The sequence below is a fragment of the Rattus norvegicus genome, chromosome 16 (assembly GCF_021556685.1).
Source record: "Rattus norvegicus strain SHRSP/BbbUtx chromosome 16, alternate assembly SHRSP_T2T, whole genome shotgun sequence".
NCBI lineage: Eukaryota > Metazoa > Chordata > Mammalia > Rodentia > Muridae > Rattus > Rattus norvegicus.
This window is the reverse complement of record NC_141549.1, coordinates 81,919,714-81,932,025: the sequence shown is the minus strand read 5'-3', so window position 1 is coordinate 81,932,025 and position 12,312 is coordinate 81,919,714. Positions and strand designations below refer to the sequence as shown.

The 12,312-nt window shown below is 38.1% G+C and overlaps 1 protein-coding gene and 1 long non-coding RNA gene across 3 annotated transcripts in view; one reads left to right on the top strand and one right to left on the bottom strand.

Annotated features, from left to right (window-relative positions):
* Nucleotides 1-7,161, top strand: part of LOC102550761 (uncharacterized) — a 28,323-nt gene extending 21,162 nt beyond the window's left edge. Inside the window, exon 3 of one of the 3 annotated variants that reach the window (XR_015640069.1) lies at nucleotides 6,615-7,161. This is a non-coding gene — a long non-coding RNA (uncharacterized LOC102550761). The remainder of the gene's footprint in view (nucleotides 1-6,614) is intronic. The other 2 variants (XR_015640071.1, XR_015640070.1) reach the window with 2 other exon arrangements.
* The window catches only part of Erich1 (glutamate-rich 1), a gene marked incomplete at its 5' end in the record, with an annotated part of 52,793,804 nt that overhangs the window by 1,732,338 nt on the left and 51,049,154 nt on the right, over nucleotides 1-12,312 (bottom strand).

Below are 12,312 nucleotides of genomic sequence, written 5' to 3'. Positions count from 1 at the left end.
ACTGTGATTCTTTTTCCTTGCCCCTTTTAGTCATGGCTGCTTTGGATGTTCTGGGTCTTGTAATTTTTCTTATGAATTTCAGAATTGTTTTTGTTCAATTTCTGTAAGGACTAATATAAGAGTTTTAATTGAGATAGGATGAAATTTACCTGTGACTTTTAGTAACATGGGGGCACCATAACAGTATTTGTCCTCAGTTCAAAACACTAGCTAAGACTGTCTGTCTTCTTATGTGTCCCAGAATTATGTCTTCAGAGCTCTACCTTTTTTTATTGGAGTGATGTTTAGCATTACTGATTAAGTTCAGGCCTATTTCATTTGTTGAAGTTATTGTGACTGGGGTTGTTTTCCCTTGGTCCTTTTCAGTGAGTCTGGTGCATAGAAAAGATGATTATTGTCTATTGATTTTGTATCCTGATATTTCACTGTAAGTATTGAGCTGTACGTGTAAATATTCTGGGTCTGTTAACTACAGGTCATAGCATCTCTGAGCATAAATCAGCCTCTTTCTCTACTATTTGTATCTCTTTTAATTTCTTTTTCTTGCCTTGTTGCTCTGGCTAATGTTTCAACTGTTACACTGAGTAGGAATAGTGAGAGCATACATTTGTTCTCATTTCTCATTTTAGAGGAAATGCATTTAGGGTTTGCCTCTTCAGTACTAAGTTGCTAGAGGTTTGTCAAACAGAGTTAAATTTGTTCATGTCCGTTTGAGTTTCTTCAAGGGTTTTATCTTGAAGAGTTTGGGAATTAAAGATAGTCTTTTTCTTCATTTATTGTTGTGATGGTGACTGGGTCTTTCTGTCTTTATTTTGTTTATTATTTAGACAAATTGAATTATCCTTGAAATCTTACAATTGAATTTAGTTTGCCATGATTTTTTTTGAAGTGTTTGAAAAGACAGGAAATCAAGGAAGTGGAATTATAAATTTTTGTTAATCTTAATCTACTTTGGGTATTAGAGTGATAGCTGTGTTGTAGATTAAGTTCTTATTTCAGAGAATAAAGTGAAGCAGGTTTGTTTTAAACATTCTTTAAGGGCTTCTTAGATATGAATAGTATATCTGTTCAGTACTATGTTTTCCCTTGTAGGGAAGTTTTCTTTATTAGTACTTTATTCTTGTTTGTTTCTGATCTATCCACCTTATTGATACTTTCATGGTTTAACTTTGGGAGCTTAGGTATGTCTATACATTGATCTTTAAAATATTCTGCAAAGCCACAGTAACAAAAACAGCATGACATTGGCACCAAAGGCAGACATATAAATGAATGAAATAGAACAGAAGATCTAGAAGTAAGTCTAAGCAGCTACAATACTACTATTTATTGAAAATTATATGGTGGAAAGATACCACCTCAAGAATGGCTATCACCAATAATATGAAAATAAGTGTTGGAATGGGTGTAAGGAAAGTATAGCCCCTATTCATTGTTTATGGGAGTGTACATAAGTACAGTCATTATAGAGGTTCCTCTGAAAATTAAAAAGAGAAGTACTGTATGACACAACTATGCCACACCTTGGCATGAGTCCAAAGATTTCTTGACCTATCACAGAAAGAATTGAGACTCATGTTTGTTACTACCATAGTCATAAGGAGCAAGGAAGTGAAACCATCTTAGCTCCTTCAAGAGATAAAGAGATAATTAAAATATAGTACATATACGCAATGCAATGTCACACAACTGTGAAGAACAACAAAATAATACAACTTTTATAAAATTAGTTAGATTTAAAGGGTATAAAATTAAGTGAGATAACAAAAACTCAGAAAGACAATGATACATATTCTCTCTCATATATGAATCATGGTTTGTGATATATCATGTGTGTGTGTGTGTGTGTGTGCACATGCACGCGTGCGCATGTGCATGTGTGTGTGAACAAATAAAAGCGTGGGTGAAGTTTAAAATCAAGAAGGCTAAGAAAGGGTAATGTTAAGTGATGAGGAAGAATGAGGAGTAGGACAAAGGACACTGGAAAATAAGGAGGAGAAGAGTTTGGTGGTTGAAGATAGAAAAGAGACATTGTCAACAGAGTTAAAAGAAACTGGGGAAAGCAAAATCACAAAACATAATTTGTTTAAATATGTCATAATTGTACCTAATATATACATTACATATATTTCTCATATATATTTGAGAAAAACTTAAACAAGTGATATATTTAGAACTAAATGTCTACATGTAGACATCTGAATTATATTCTTATATATCACTCTGTAGAAAGAGAAAGTAAAGGTAGACAAAATGTCTTGTTGTAAGGCCCAAAACACTGAAACTTGGTAGAAAACAGAGAAAACATATAAAAATACAATGCAGACATAGAAAGTAACTTTCTAATGGGATTCCAGTTGCTTCAGATGTAAAAGGAAGCATTGGCATATAGGACTGAATCAAATTAAGAATATTCTGCCCTAAAAAATTAAGCAGTTGATGGAGTGAGGAGACTATATGAAGAATGGAAGAGAATCTTTGCCAAAAACCATCCATCTAATTAGAATATTTTTTGTCACTTTGACACAATCTAGAGTCATTTGGGAGTAAGAAACCTCAATTGAGAAAATGTCCCCACCATATTGGCCTGTTGGGTATTTTCTTGATTAATTCTTGAGGTGGAAAGGCCCAGCCCAGTAAATATGTTGTCAACACGGGGCAGCTCCTTTAGGCTCCACAAGAAAGCAGACTGAGAAAGCTACAAGGAGCAAGCCAGTGCATAGTGCTTCTCCATGGCCTCTGTATCAGCTGCTGCCTCCAGTTTTATCCATGCTTGATTTGCTGCTCTAAATTACTCAGTGATAGACTTCGGGTGTGGGACTGGAAGCAGAGATTAATCCTTTTAAAAGTCGCTTTTGGTTGTAATGTTTCATCACTCTAGTAAAAACCATTACCAAGATATTTATGCTACAGAGGATCAACATTTAGACTATATTAAAAGTATGAAACAAACTTCAGAAGCATAATTAATTCAATCAATATCAATAAACAAACAATAGGGATGAACAGGTATTTCAAACAAAGGCAAATGACCATAGTCACAAAGGCAAATGGCCAGTCACAAAGGCAAATGACCAAAGTCACTAGGGAAACAAGACAAAATTACACTGATGTCCTGTCTTACTCCAGTCTTTAGGCTAACAGTAAGATGATAGGTGAGGGCTGGATAGGTGACTATGTGGTGAAGTTTCAGTTTTCAGCACCCATATGGTTATTTATAACTCTGGTTCCAGAAGACCCAATGCTCTTTTCTAAATACTGCATCCATTAAGCATACATGTAGTGCATATATATACACACGAATGGAAACGCCCATACACATAAATAAACTAAATATCTTAAAGAGAAAGAAATGACCTCAGATGCCAGTGCAGTTGGATGGAGAAAGACATCTGAATCCATGGTTGTTAAGAACTAAAATTAATGCAGCCACCATGGAAATAAATATGGAGGATCTTCAGAAAGTTAAAAATAGAACTCCTATATAATAAAGCCATACTTCTGTGAATATATACCCAGAAAAATTAAATCAATTTGTAGTAACCAAGTTATGAACTCCACCTACATAAGTTTTAATTCAGGAATAGATTAAGAATATATGATAGAAAGACACTATCGCTGATACCAAGAAGTGCTTGCTGAGAGGAGCCTGACATAGCCATCTGCTGAGAGGCTCTTCCAAAGCCTGACCAATACAGATGCAATACAAATGCTTGCAGCCAACCATCAGACTAAGCATGGATACCCCAATTGAGGAGTTAGGGGAAGGACTAAAGGAGCCATAGGGGTTTGCAATCCTACAGGAAGAATAACAATATCAACCAACCAGGGATCTCCCAGGGACTAAACCATCAATCAAAGAGTACACATGGAGCAACCCATGGCTCCAGCCACATATGTTGCAGAGCATGGCCTTACCTGGCATCATTGGGAGAGGAGGCCCTTGGTTTTGTGAAGGCTCGATGCCCCTGTATAGCAGAATGCTAGGGCAGTGAGGCAGGAGTGGGTAGGTGGGTTAGGGAAGCCTCATAGAAGTAGTCGGAGGGGTGATGGCATAGGGGACTAGTGGAGACAAAACCAGGAAAGGCAATAACATTTGAAATGTAAGTAAATAAAATAACTAATAAAAAACAGTATATGATATACTGTATAGAATCTTCCTCAGTCATAGAGAAATATGAAACTATTTGCTTTTTGAGATTTTTTTGTGTTAAAAAATATACTAGACTCAAGAGACAATTATGAAATGATTTCTCTCATACATAGAAAAAAGGAAAATGGGATATGAAACTCAAAAGCTAAAAATATTAGGAATGCAGAAGGTGAGCAAAAAAAGAAAAAAATAATCAAAGTGACAGGGTACATATGTGAACATCACATAGGAAGCCCTCAGATGCAAGTAACACACACACACACACACTCTTTAAAACTAATTTGAAGAAGAAGTAGTAGTAGTAGTAGTAGTGGAGGAGGAGGAGGAAGAGGAGGAGGAGGAGGAGGAGGAACAAAAAGTATCAACATACTCCTTAAGTAAGTGTAAATGGAGTCACAGACAAGAAAGAAAGAAAGAAAGAAAGAAAGAAAGAAAGAAAGAAAGAAAGGAAGGAAGGAAGAAAGGAAAGAAAGAGAAAGAAAGAAAGAAAGGAAGGAAGGAAGGAAGGAAAGAAAGAGAAAGAAAGAAAGAAAGAAAGGAAGAAAGGAAGAAAGAGAGAAGAAAGAACGATGTTCAAAGCAATACTGTCTGAGATCTTCCTCTGTGCTATCAAACTACCATGGGAGAAGGCCATAAACTTAATGAATCCAAAGCTGGATAAACGCAGATCCACACAGAGACAGGTCTCAGCTTCAGAGAGGTAGAAAGAGGGAGTATGGAGGTTGCCCAGAGCAACAAAACCAGCAACATCGTATATTCCATAGTTATGCTACACTTTTGGATCTTAAATGTTCTCCTGAGTTAAATCTTTTCACAGGTGTTGAAAAATTGATTTGCAGTTGGCTGTACCATTGCAAAGTGGCAGAAACACTCCAAGTAGGGTTAGATTAGTGAAAGTAGTGATCAATGGACTGTCCTCTCTTCCTCCCTCTCCTTCTCCATCCTTCTGCTTTCTCTTCCTTCTCTCCTCAGTTGCCACGAGGGCAGAAGCTTTGCTTTATGATATACCCTCCCTCCAACCATAACATTTCTCCATGAGCCATGACCCCAAATGGTGAGGTCAAGCAAGCATGGAAAGGCACCTTTGAAACTGTAACTCAGAGCTAATCTCTGTGCACTTAAGCTGGCTTCCCCCGGTATTTCGTAGCAGTGACAGAAAGCTGCTTGGCAGACATATCACTCCTAGGAGACTCTCATAAAGACTATGTGTGTCTCCATATTGGCTCATTGGAGTTTGAACATCAGGAACTGGTGTAGGCTTGGGCCCTGTAGGCAAGTACAGCTCTTCCATGATTGACACAGCCATTTTGGATGTCACTCTGATCCTGGAACTCTGTTAAAGTTATAGTGGGACTTGTTTCTAGATAGCTTTTCTCAGTGGACCTCCCCTTGTTCAGATTAGTGCCAGGACTGCCTACTGCCCGACTCCATTCCTCCTGGGTCTCAAGTAAGAGACATCGGACTCTGATGTCTCATCCTGTTGACCAAGACTGTGATGAAAGGCTATAGACTTACGGGCTTGTTATCTCACCACATGAGTTTCCCTCTCTCAAGAGTGGGAGCCACACTCTGCCTATTCAATGTCTGTAACTCACAGTGGGTTTGACTTTGTTTTTCTCTCCTACATGGAGTCTCAGAGGGGGTTTATCTCTGTCGTGTAGAGAGAGATAAAGAGTGTGCTTTCTTGCTGGAGTTGCCAGAAATTCAACTTGCCTGTGCCTTGATTTCAGCTAGGGAGATTCAAGATCCTGATTTTCTACTCTGTAGAACTGCAAACGTTCATGCTGTTTTGGCCACCAAATATCTGGCACGTTACAGCAGCAACAGGAATGGGATGCAAACATTAATCTTTATCAATGAGCCATAGAAGAAATGATTTTCTGAAATGTGTTTCTTGGCCGTCAAACTTGTACATATACTAACTTTTGCCTTTAACACTTTTAAGTGGAATTTTTGATTCCTTGGAGAGTCGTATCTGACAAATTCCTTTTAAAAAGGGGATTCTGCAATTCTAAAAGGCAAAGACAAATAATGTAGGGAAGAGTAAGGGGGTGGTGGGCAATAGAGTAAAGAGAATAAAATAAGAATGGGTAGAACAAGGGTGGGCACTGGTACAGTGAAATGTTCTGATTTGTATTACTAATATGTGTTAGTAATTATAACAGAAGTATGGCCAATAAAAATGGATTGTGAAAAATGTTAAAAGACTTTCACATTCCAGGTAAAACACTTACTTTCGTTTGTGGTTCACCTTTTTCAATTGTACATGTCATCTTTAATTGGGAATAAGTGTTTGTTCAATGTGTCTGGATTCAAAGACCCTACCCCCTGAGCTGGGGTGGGATGGTGTATGTACAGGGGAAGCTTTCTTACACTTAGTTCAAATATAAGTATGTGACACATACCCCGAAAGGTACAGTGTTCACTGTTCCAGATGCAAAACCCATTTCTTTCTTTGCAGCTGGAGATACAGTTCTGGTCCTCAGCCTAATGCGATATTGGAGTCATGTCAGCAACTGTATGCAAGGAGTACACCTCCATTACAGAAAGGATGCTTCAGCCACCCACATGCAAACCCCGCCATTCCCATTCCTGGCGGACAACGTGCAATATTTGAAAATATTACAGAACACTCTTGTGATAAAATGTCAGCTAACTCCAAATCAATATTCAAAAAACATTTATCACTACCCTTGTATGAATACAAAATGAGGTAGAAAAGGAGTCTGTGGTTATACCTTTATCACTATTAAAACTATCGTGTGTTCTTTTGTTTTATTATCTTAATATCCTAAAATGGGTAAAAAAAAAGTTTCTAGACAGGAACCAAACAACGTACTAGAGTGAGCGTTGGGCTTTCATATTACTCTAAAATTCTTGGAGGAGGAATTTTGCCTGCTGAACCATTGCCCTATAAATTTACATAATCTCACCTCTGAGTATTAAATAGATGATCAGGGTACGATGAACCTGTGATGAAAAGCATCCCTTCCTGGCAAAGGAAGGCATCAGAAAAACTTGAAAACTCTTGTGTGTGATTCTTTTACGACACTTTCTGTTGGTACCCCCTCTATTCCAGCACCATATGTCAGAAAGTACACAGATGCCAGGGAAGGAAATTATGAGTAACACGAGTCTGAAGTGATGCTGTGTGATTCTGCAAGCCTAGTACTTAGTAGGTAGAAGCAGGAGGATGGTTGGGGACTTGAGGCTAGCCTAGGCTCTACGGGAAGTTTCAGAGCAGCCAGTGGTCCATAAGGCCCTGATTTTAAAAACAAACAATGCCCAGTGGGCAAGGAGTATTTACAAGCTCCAGCCTGGATCTGAACTCATCACAGTGGGTCTTTCAGGTGGTAATGTCAGGATTTACTCTGTTTTAGGATGCACTGGCTACTTACTTGACTATTCTTGGCATGACCATTTAACTGTTGATATCTAAACTACCTTTATTTCACTCACTAGCTAAGTAGGCACAGGACTGTTAGGATCATCATGTAAGGATGAGTCCAAGGTCCTTAATACCAGAGCCACCCACTCTATCTCCAAATGTCTTTATGTGTCATTTTCCCCATGTCTCAGGACACATTTCTCAATGTAAACACAGAGAGGTATGCTCAGCACATTTTCTTGTACCTGTTTGTATAACTGACTCTCCAATTGGGCTGTAGTTTTCAGGAGGCCAGTCTCTGTGTCAGTCACTTTGGGTTCTATGAACATTGCCTGAGCTTAGACATTGGGTGGCTGCTATATAAACACCCATTAACCACACTGATTTTTACAACTTACAGGGTCACAAAAGGTGCCTGCTGCAGAAAGCTAATCAGGGTGAGTTATGTCTCTGGTCAGAAAAATCTTCGAAGCTAAATTTATCAACATCCCACAGAGTGTAAACCTTGAAAGTAGATTAGTTCTTTATAACCTAAACTGGCCCAATTTCTTCTTATATTGATTGAAATGGAATGGTTAATGTTTAGTTCCTTTTTAAGAATTTCCTTTCTATTACTGCCTTGCTTCTAAGACACACTGCATGTAAAGCAGAAATTAATGCAGTTCAGCGTGGCTTTGTCCAGTTGCTGTAAAATTCTGGGAACAACTAAACAGACAAACATGGGACACTATGGAAACTGAAGGACTTCAGTGGCCTTAGGCTCTTCAAGGTGTGCAGAGCATACTAACACAAATTGTAACACTTGCCAAATCGTACATGGCTCAACTTGTTCCTAAGATCAAAAACAGAAAGCAATTTTAGATTTGGACTCACAGTTATCAGTCTTCCTCCACTGGGAATGAATGTGTTTGAGGCTGGTGCAGAGGTCCAAGAACTATCATAGGTCTTTTCTTTTCTTTTCTTTTTTTATCTTTCTTCCTTTTTAAAAAATGGGATATTTTATTTATTTACATTTCTTATGTCATCCTGTTTCCCCATTTCCCCTCTGGAAACTCCCTATGCCATCCTCCCTGTCCCTGCTTCTATAAGGGTGCTCCCCCACCCACCCACACACCCACCTACTCCTGCCTCCCTGCCCTGGCATTCCCCTACAGTGGGGCATTGAGCCTTCACAGAACAAGGCCTCCCCTCCCACTGATGCCAGGTAAGGTCATGTTCTGCTATATATGCGGCTGGAGCCATAGGTCCCTCCGTGTGTACTCTTTGGTTGGTAGTTTAGTCCCTGGGAGCTCTGGAGGATCTGGTTGGTTGATGTTGTTCTTCCTTTAGGTTGCAAACCCCTTCAGCTCCTTCAGTCCTTCTCTAACTCCTCCAATGGGGACCATGTACTCAGTCCAATGGTTGGCTGTGAGCATCTGCCTTTGTATTTGTCAGGGTCTGGCAGAACCTCTTGGGAGATGGCTATATCAGGCTTCTGATATATCAGTGTCAGCAAGCACTTCTTGGCATCTACAGTAGTGTTTGGGTTTGGTGTCTATATATGGGATGGATCCCCAGGTAGGGCAGTCTCTAAATGGTCTTTCCTTTAGTCTCTGCTCCACACGTTGTCTCCATATTTCCTCCCTTGAGTACTTTGTTTCCCCTTCTAAGATGAACTGAAGCATCCACACTTTGGTCTTCATTCTTCTTGCACTTTATATAGTCTGTGAATTGTATCTTTGGTATTCCAAGATTTTGGGCTAATATCCACTTATCTTTGAGTATATACCATGTGTGTTCTTTTGTGATTAGGTTACCTCACTCAAGATGGTATTTTCTAGTTCCATCCACTTGCCTAAAAATTTCATGAAGTCACTGTTTGTAATAGCTGAGGAGTACTCCATTGTGTAAATGTACCATATTTTCAGTATCCATTCCTCTGCTGAAGGATATGTGGGTTGTTTCTAGCTTCTGGATATTATAAATAAGGCTGATATGAATATAGTGGAGCATGTGTCCTTGTTATATGTTGGAGCACCATTTGGGTGTATGTTCAGGAGAGGTATTGCTGGGTTATTGCTCAGTTAGTACTATGTCCATTTTTCTGATGAACTGTCAGACTTATTTCCACAGTGGATGTCCCAGCTTGCAGTCCCAACAATGGAGGAGTGTTCCTTGTTCTCCACATCCTTGCCAGCATCAGTTGTCACCTGATTTTTTTTATCTTAGCCATTCTGACTAGGGTGAGGTAGAATCTCAGGGTTGTTTTGATTTGCATTTCCCTGATGACAAAGGATTTTGAACATTTAGGTGCTTCTCAATCATTCAGTATTCCTCAGTTGAGAATTCTTTGCTTAGTTCTGTATTCCATTTTTTTTAAAATAGGATTATTTGATTCTCTGGAGTCTAAATTCTTGAGGTCTTTTTATATATTGTATATTAGCCCTCTATTATATGTAGGATTGGTAAAGATCTTTCCCCAATCCCTTGGTTGCTGTTTTGTCATATTGACAGTGTCCTTTGACTTACAGAAGCTTTTCAATTTTATGAGAACCCATTTGTCAATTGTTGATCTTAGATCATAAGCTATAAAGAAACTTACTGAAGCTCAAAGCACACATTGACCCTCACACAAAAATATTGGGAGACTTATAACACCCTAGTCTCATCAATGGACAGATCATAGAAACAGAAACTACACAGAGACACAATGAAATTAACAGAAGTTATGAGCCAAATAGATTTAACAGATATCTATAGAACATTTCATCCTAAAACAGAAGAACATATGCTTCTTTTTAGCACCTCATGGTACCTTTTCCAAAATTGACCATATAATCAGTCATAAAACAGGTTCCACAGATACAAAAAGATTGAAATAATCCCATGCATCCTATCAGATCACCACGGATTAAGGCTGGTCTTCAGTAATAACAACAGAAAGTCCGCATACATTTGGAAAGTGAACAATGCTCTGTGTTCTACTCAATAATAACTTGGTCAAGGAAAAGAAATAATGGAATTAAAGACTTTTTAGAATTTAAGAAATGAAGGCACAACATACCCAAACTTATGGGACATAATGAAAGCATGCTAAAGGGAAAACTCACAGCTCTGAGTGCCTTGAAAAAGAAACTGGAGAGAACATACACTAGTAGCTTGATCGCACATCTGAAAACACTAGAACAAAAAAGAAGCAAATGCACCCAAGAGGAGTAGATGGCGGGAAATAAACTCAGTGCTGAAATTAACCAAGTAGAATCAAAAAGAAATATACAAAGAATCAACAATTCTTTCATTGAGTTCATTGAGAAAATCAACAATATAGATAAACCCTTAGTCAGACTAACCAGAAGGCACAGAGACAGTATCCAAATTAACAAAATCAGAAATGAAAAGGGAGACATAACAGCAGAAACTGAGGAAATTCAAAAAAAATCGTCAGATCCTACTACAAAATCATATGCTCAACAAAACAGGAAAATCTGGATAAAGTGGACAATTTTCCAGACAGAAACCAGGTACCAAAATTAAATCAGGATCTGATAAACCATCTTAACAGTCCCAGAACCCATAAAGAAATAGAAGCAGTCATTAAAAGTCTCCCAACCAAAAAAAAAATGCCCAGGATCAGATGGGTTTAGTGCAGAGTTCTATCATATCTTCAATGGAGACCTAATACCAATAAACTTCAAACTATTCCACAAAATAGCAACAGAAGAAACACTATTCAATCCCTTCTATGAAACCACAATTACACTCATACCTAAATCACACAAAGACCCAACAAAGAGAACATGAGACCAATTTCACTTTGTATACCCATGAAAAAGTAGTCAATAAAATTCTTGCAAACACAACCCAAGAACACATCAAAACTATCATCCATCATGATCAACTAAGCTTCATCCCAGGGATGCAGAGATGGTTAAATATGGAAATCCATCAATGGAATTCACTATATAAACAAACTCAATGAAAAAACCCACATGATCATTTCATTAGATGTTGAGAAAGCATTTGACAAAATTCAACACCCCTTCATGTTAAACATCTTAAAAAGATTAGGAATTCAAGGCCCATACCTAAACATAGTGAAAGCAATGTATAGCAAACCAGTAGCCAACATCAAACTAAATGGAGGGAATCTTGAAGCAATCTCACAAAATCAGGGACCAGACAAGGCTGATTACTCTCTTCCTACCTATTCAATATAGTACTTGAAGTCCTGACCAGAGCAATTAGACAACAAAAAGAGGCCAAAGAGATTCAGATTGGAAAGGAAGAAGTCAGAATATCACTATTTGTAGATGATATGATAGTTTATGTAAGTGACCCCAACAATTCCACCAGAGAACTCCTAAACCTAATAAACAGCTTCAGCAAAGTGGCTGGATATAAAATTAACTAAAATCAATAGCCTTCCTCTACTCAAAGGATAAACAGGTGGAGAAAGAAATTAGAGCAACACCATTCACAATAGTCACAAATAACATAAAATATCTGGGTGTGATTCTAACCAAGTAAGTGAAATATTCATATGACAGGAACTTCAAGTCTCCGAAGAAAGACATCGAAGAAGATCTCAGAAGATGTAAAGATCTCTCATGCTCATTGATTGACAGAATTAATATAGTCAAAAAGGCCATCTGTAGTGTGAATCACTCTACAGATTCAATGTGATCCCCATCACAATTCTAGCCTAATACTTCATAGAGTTAGAAACAGCAATTCGCAAATTCGTTTGGAAGAACAAAAAAACCCAGGACAGTGAAAACTATTCTCAACAATA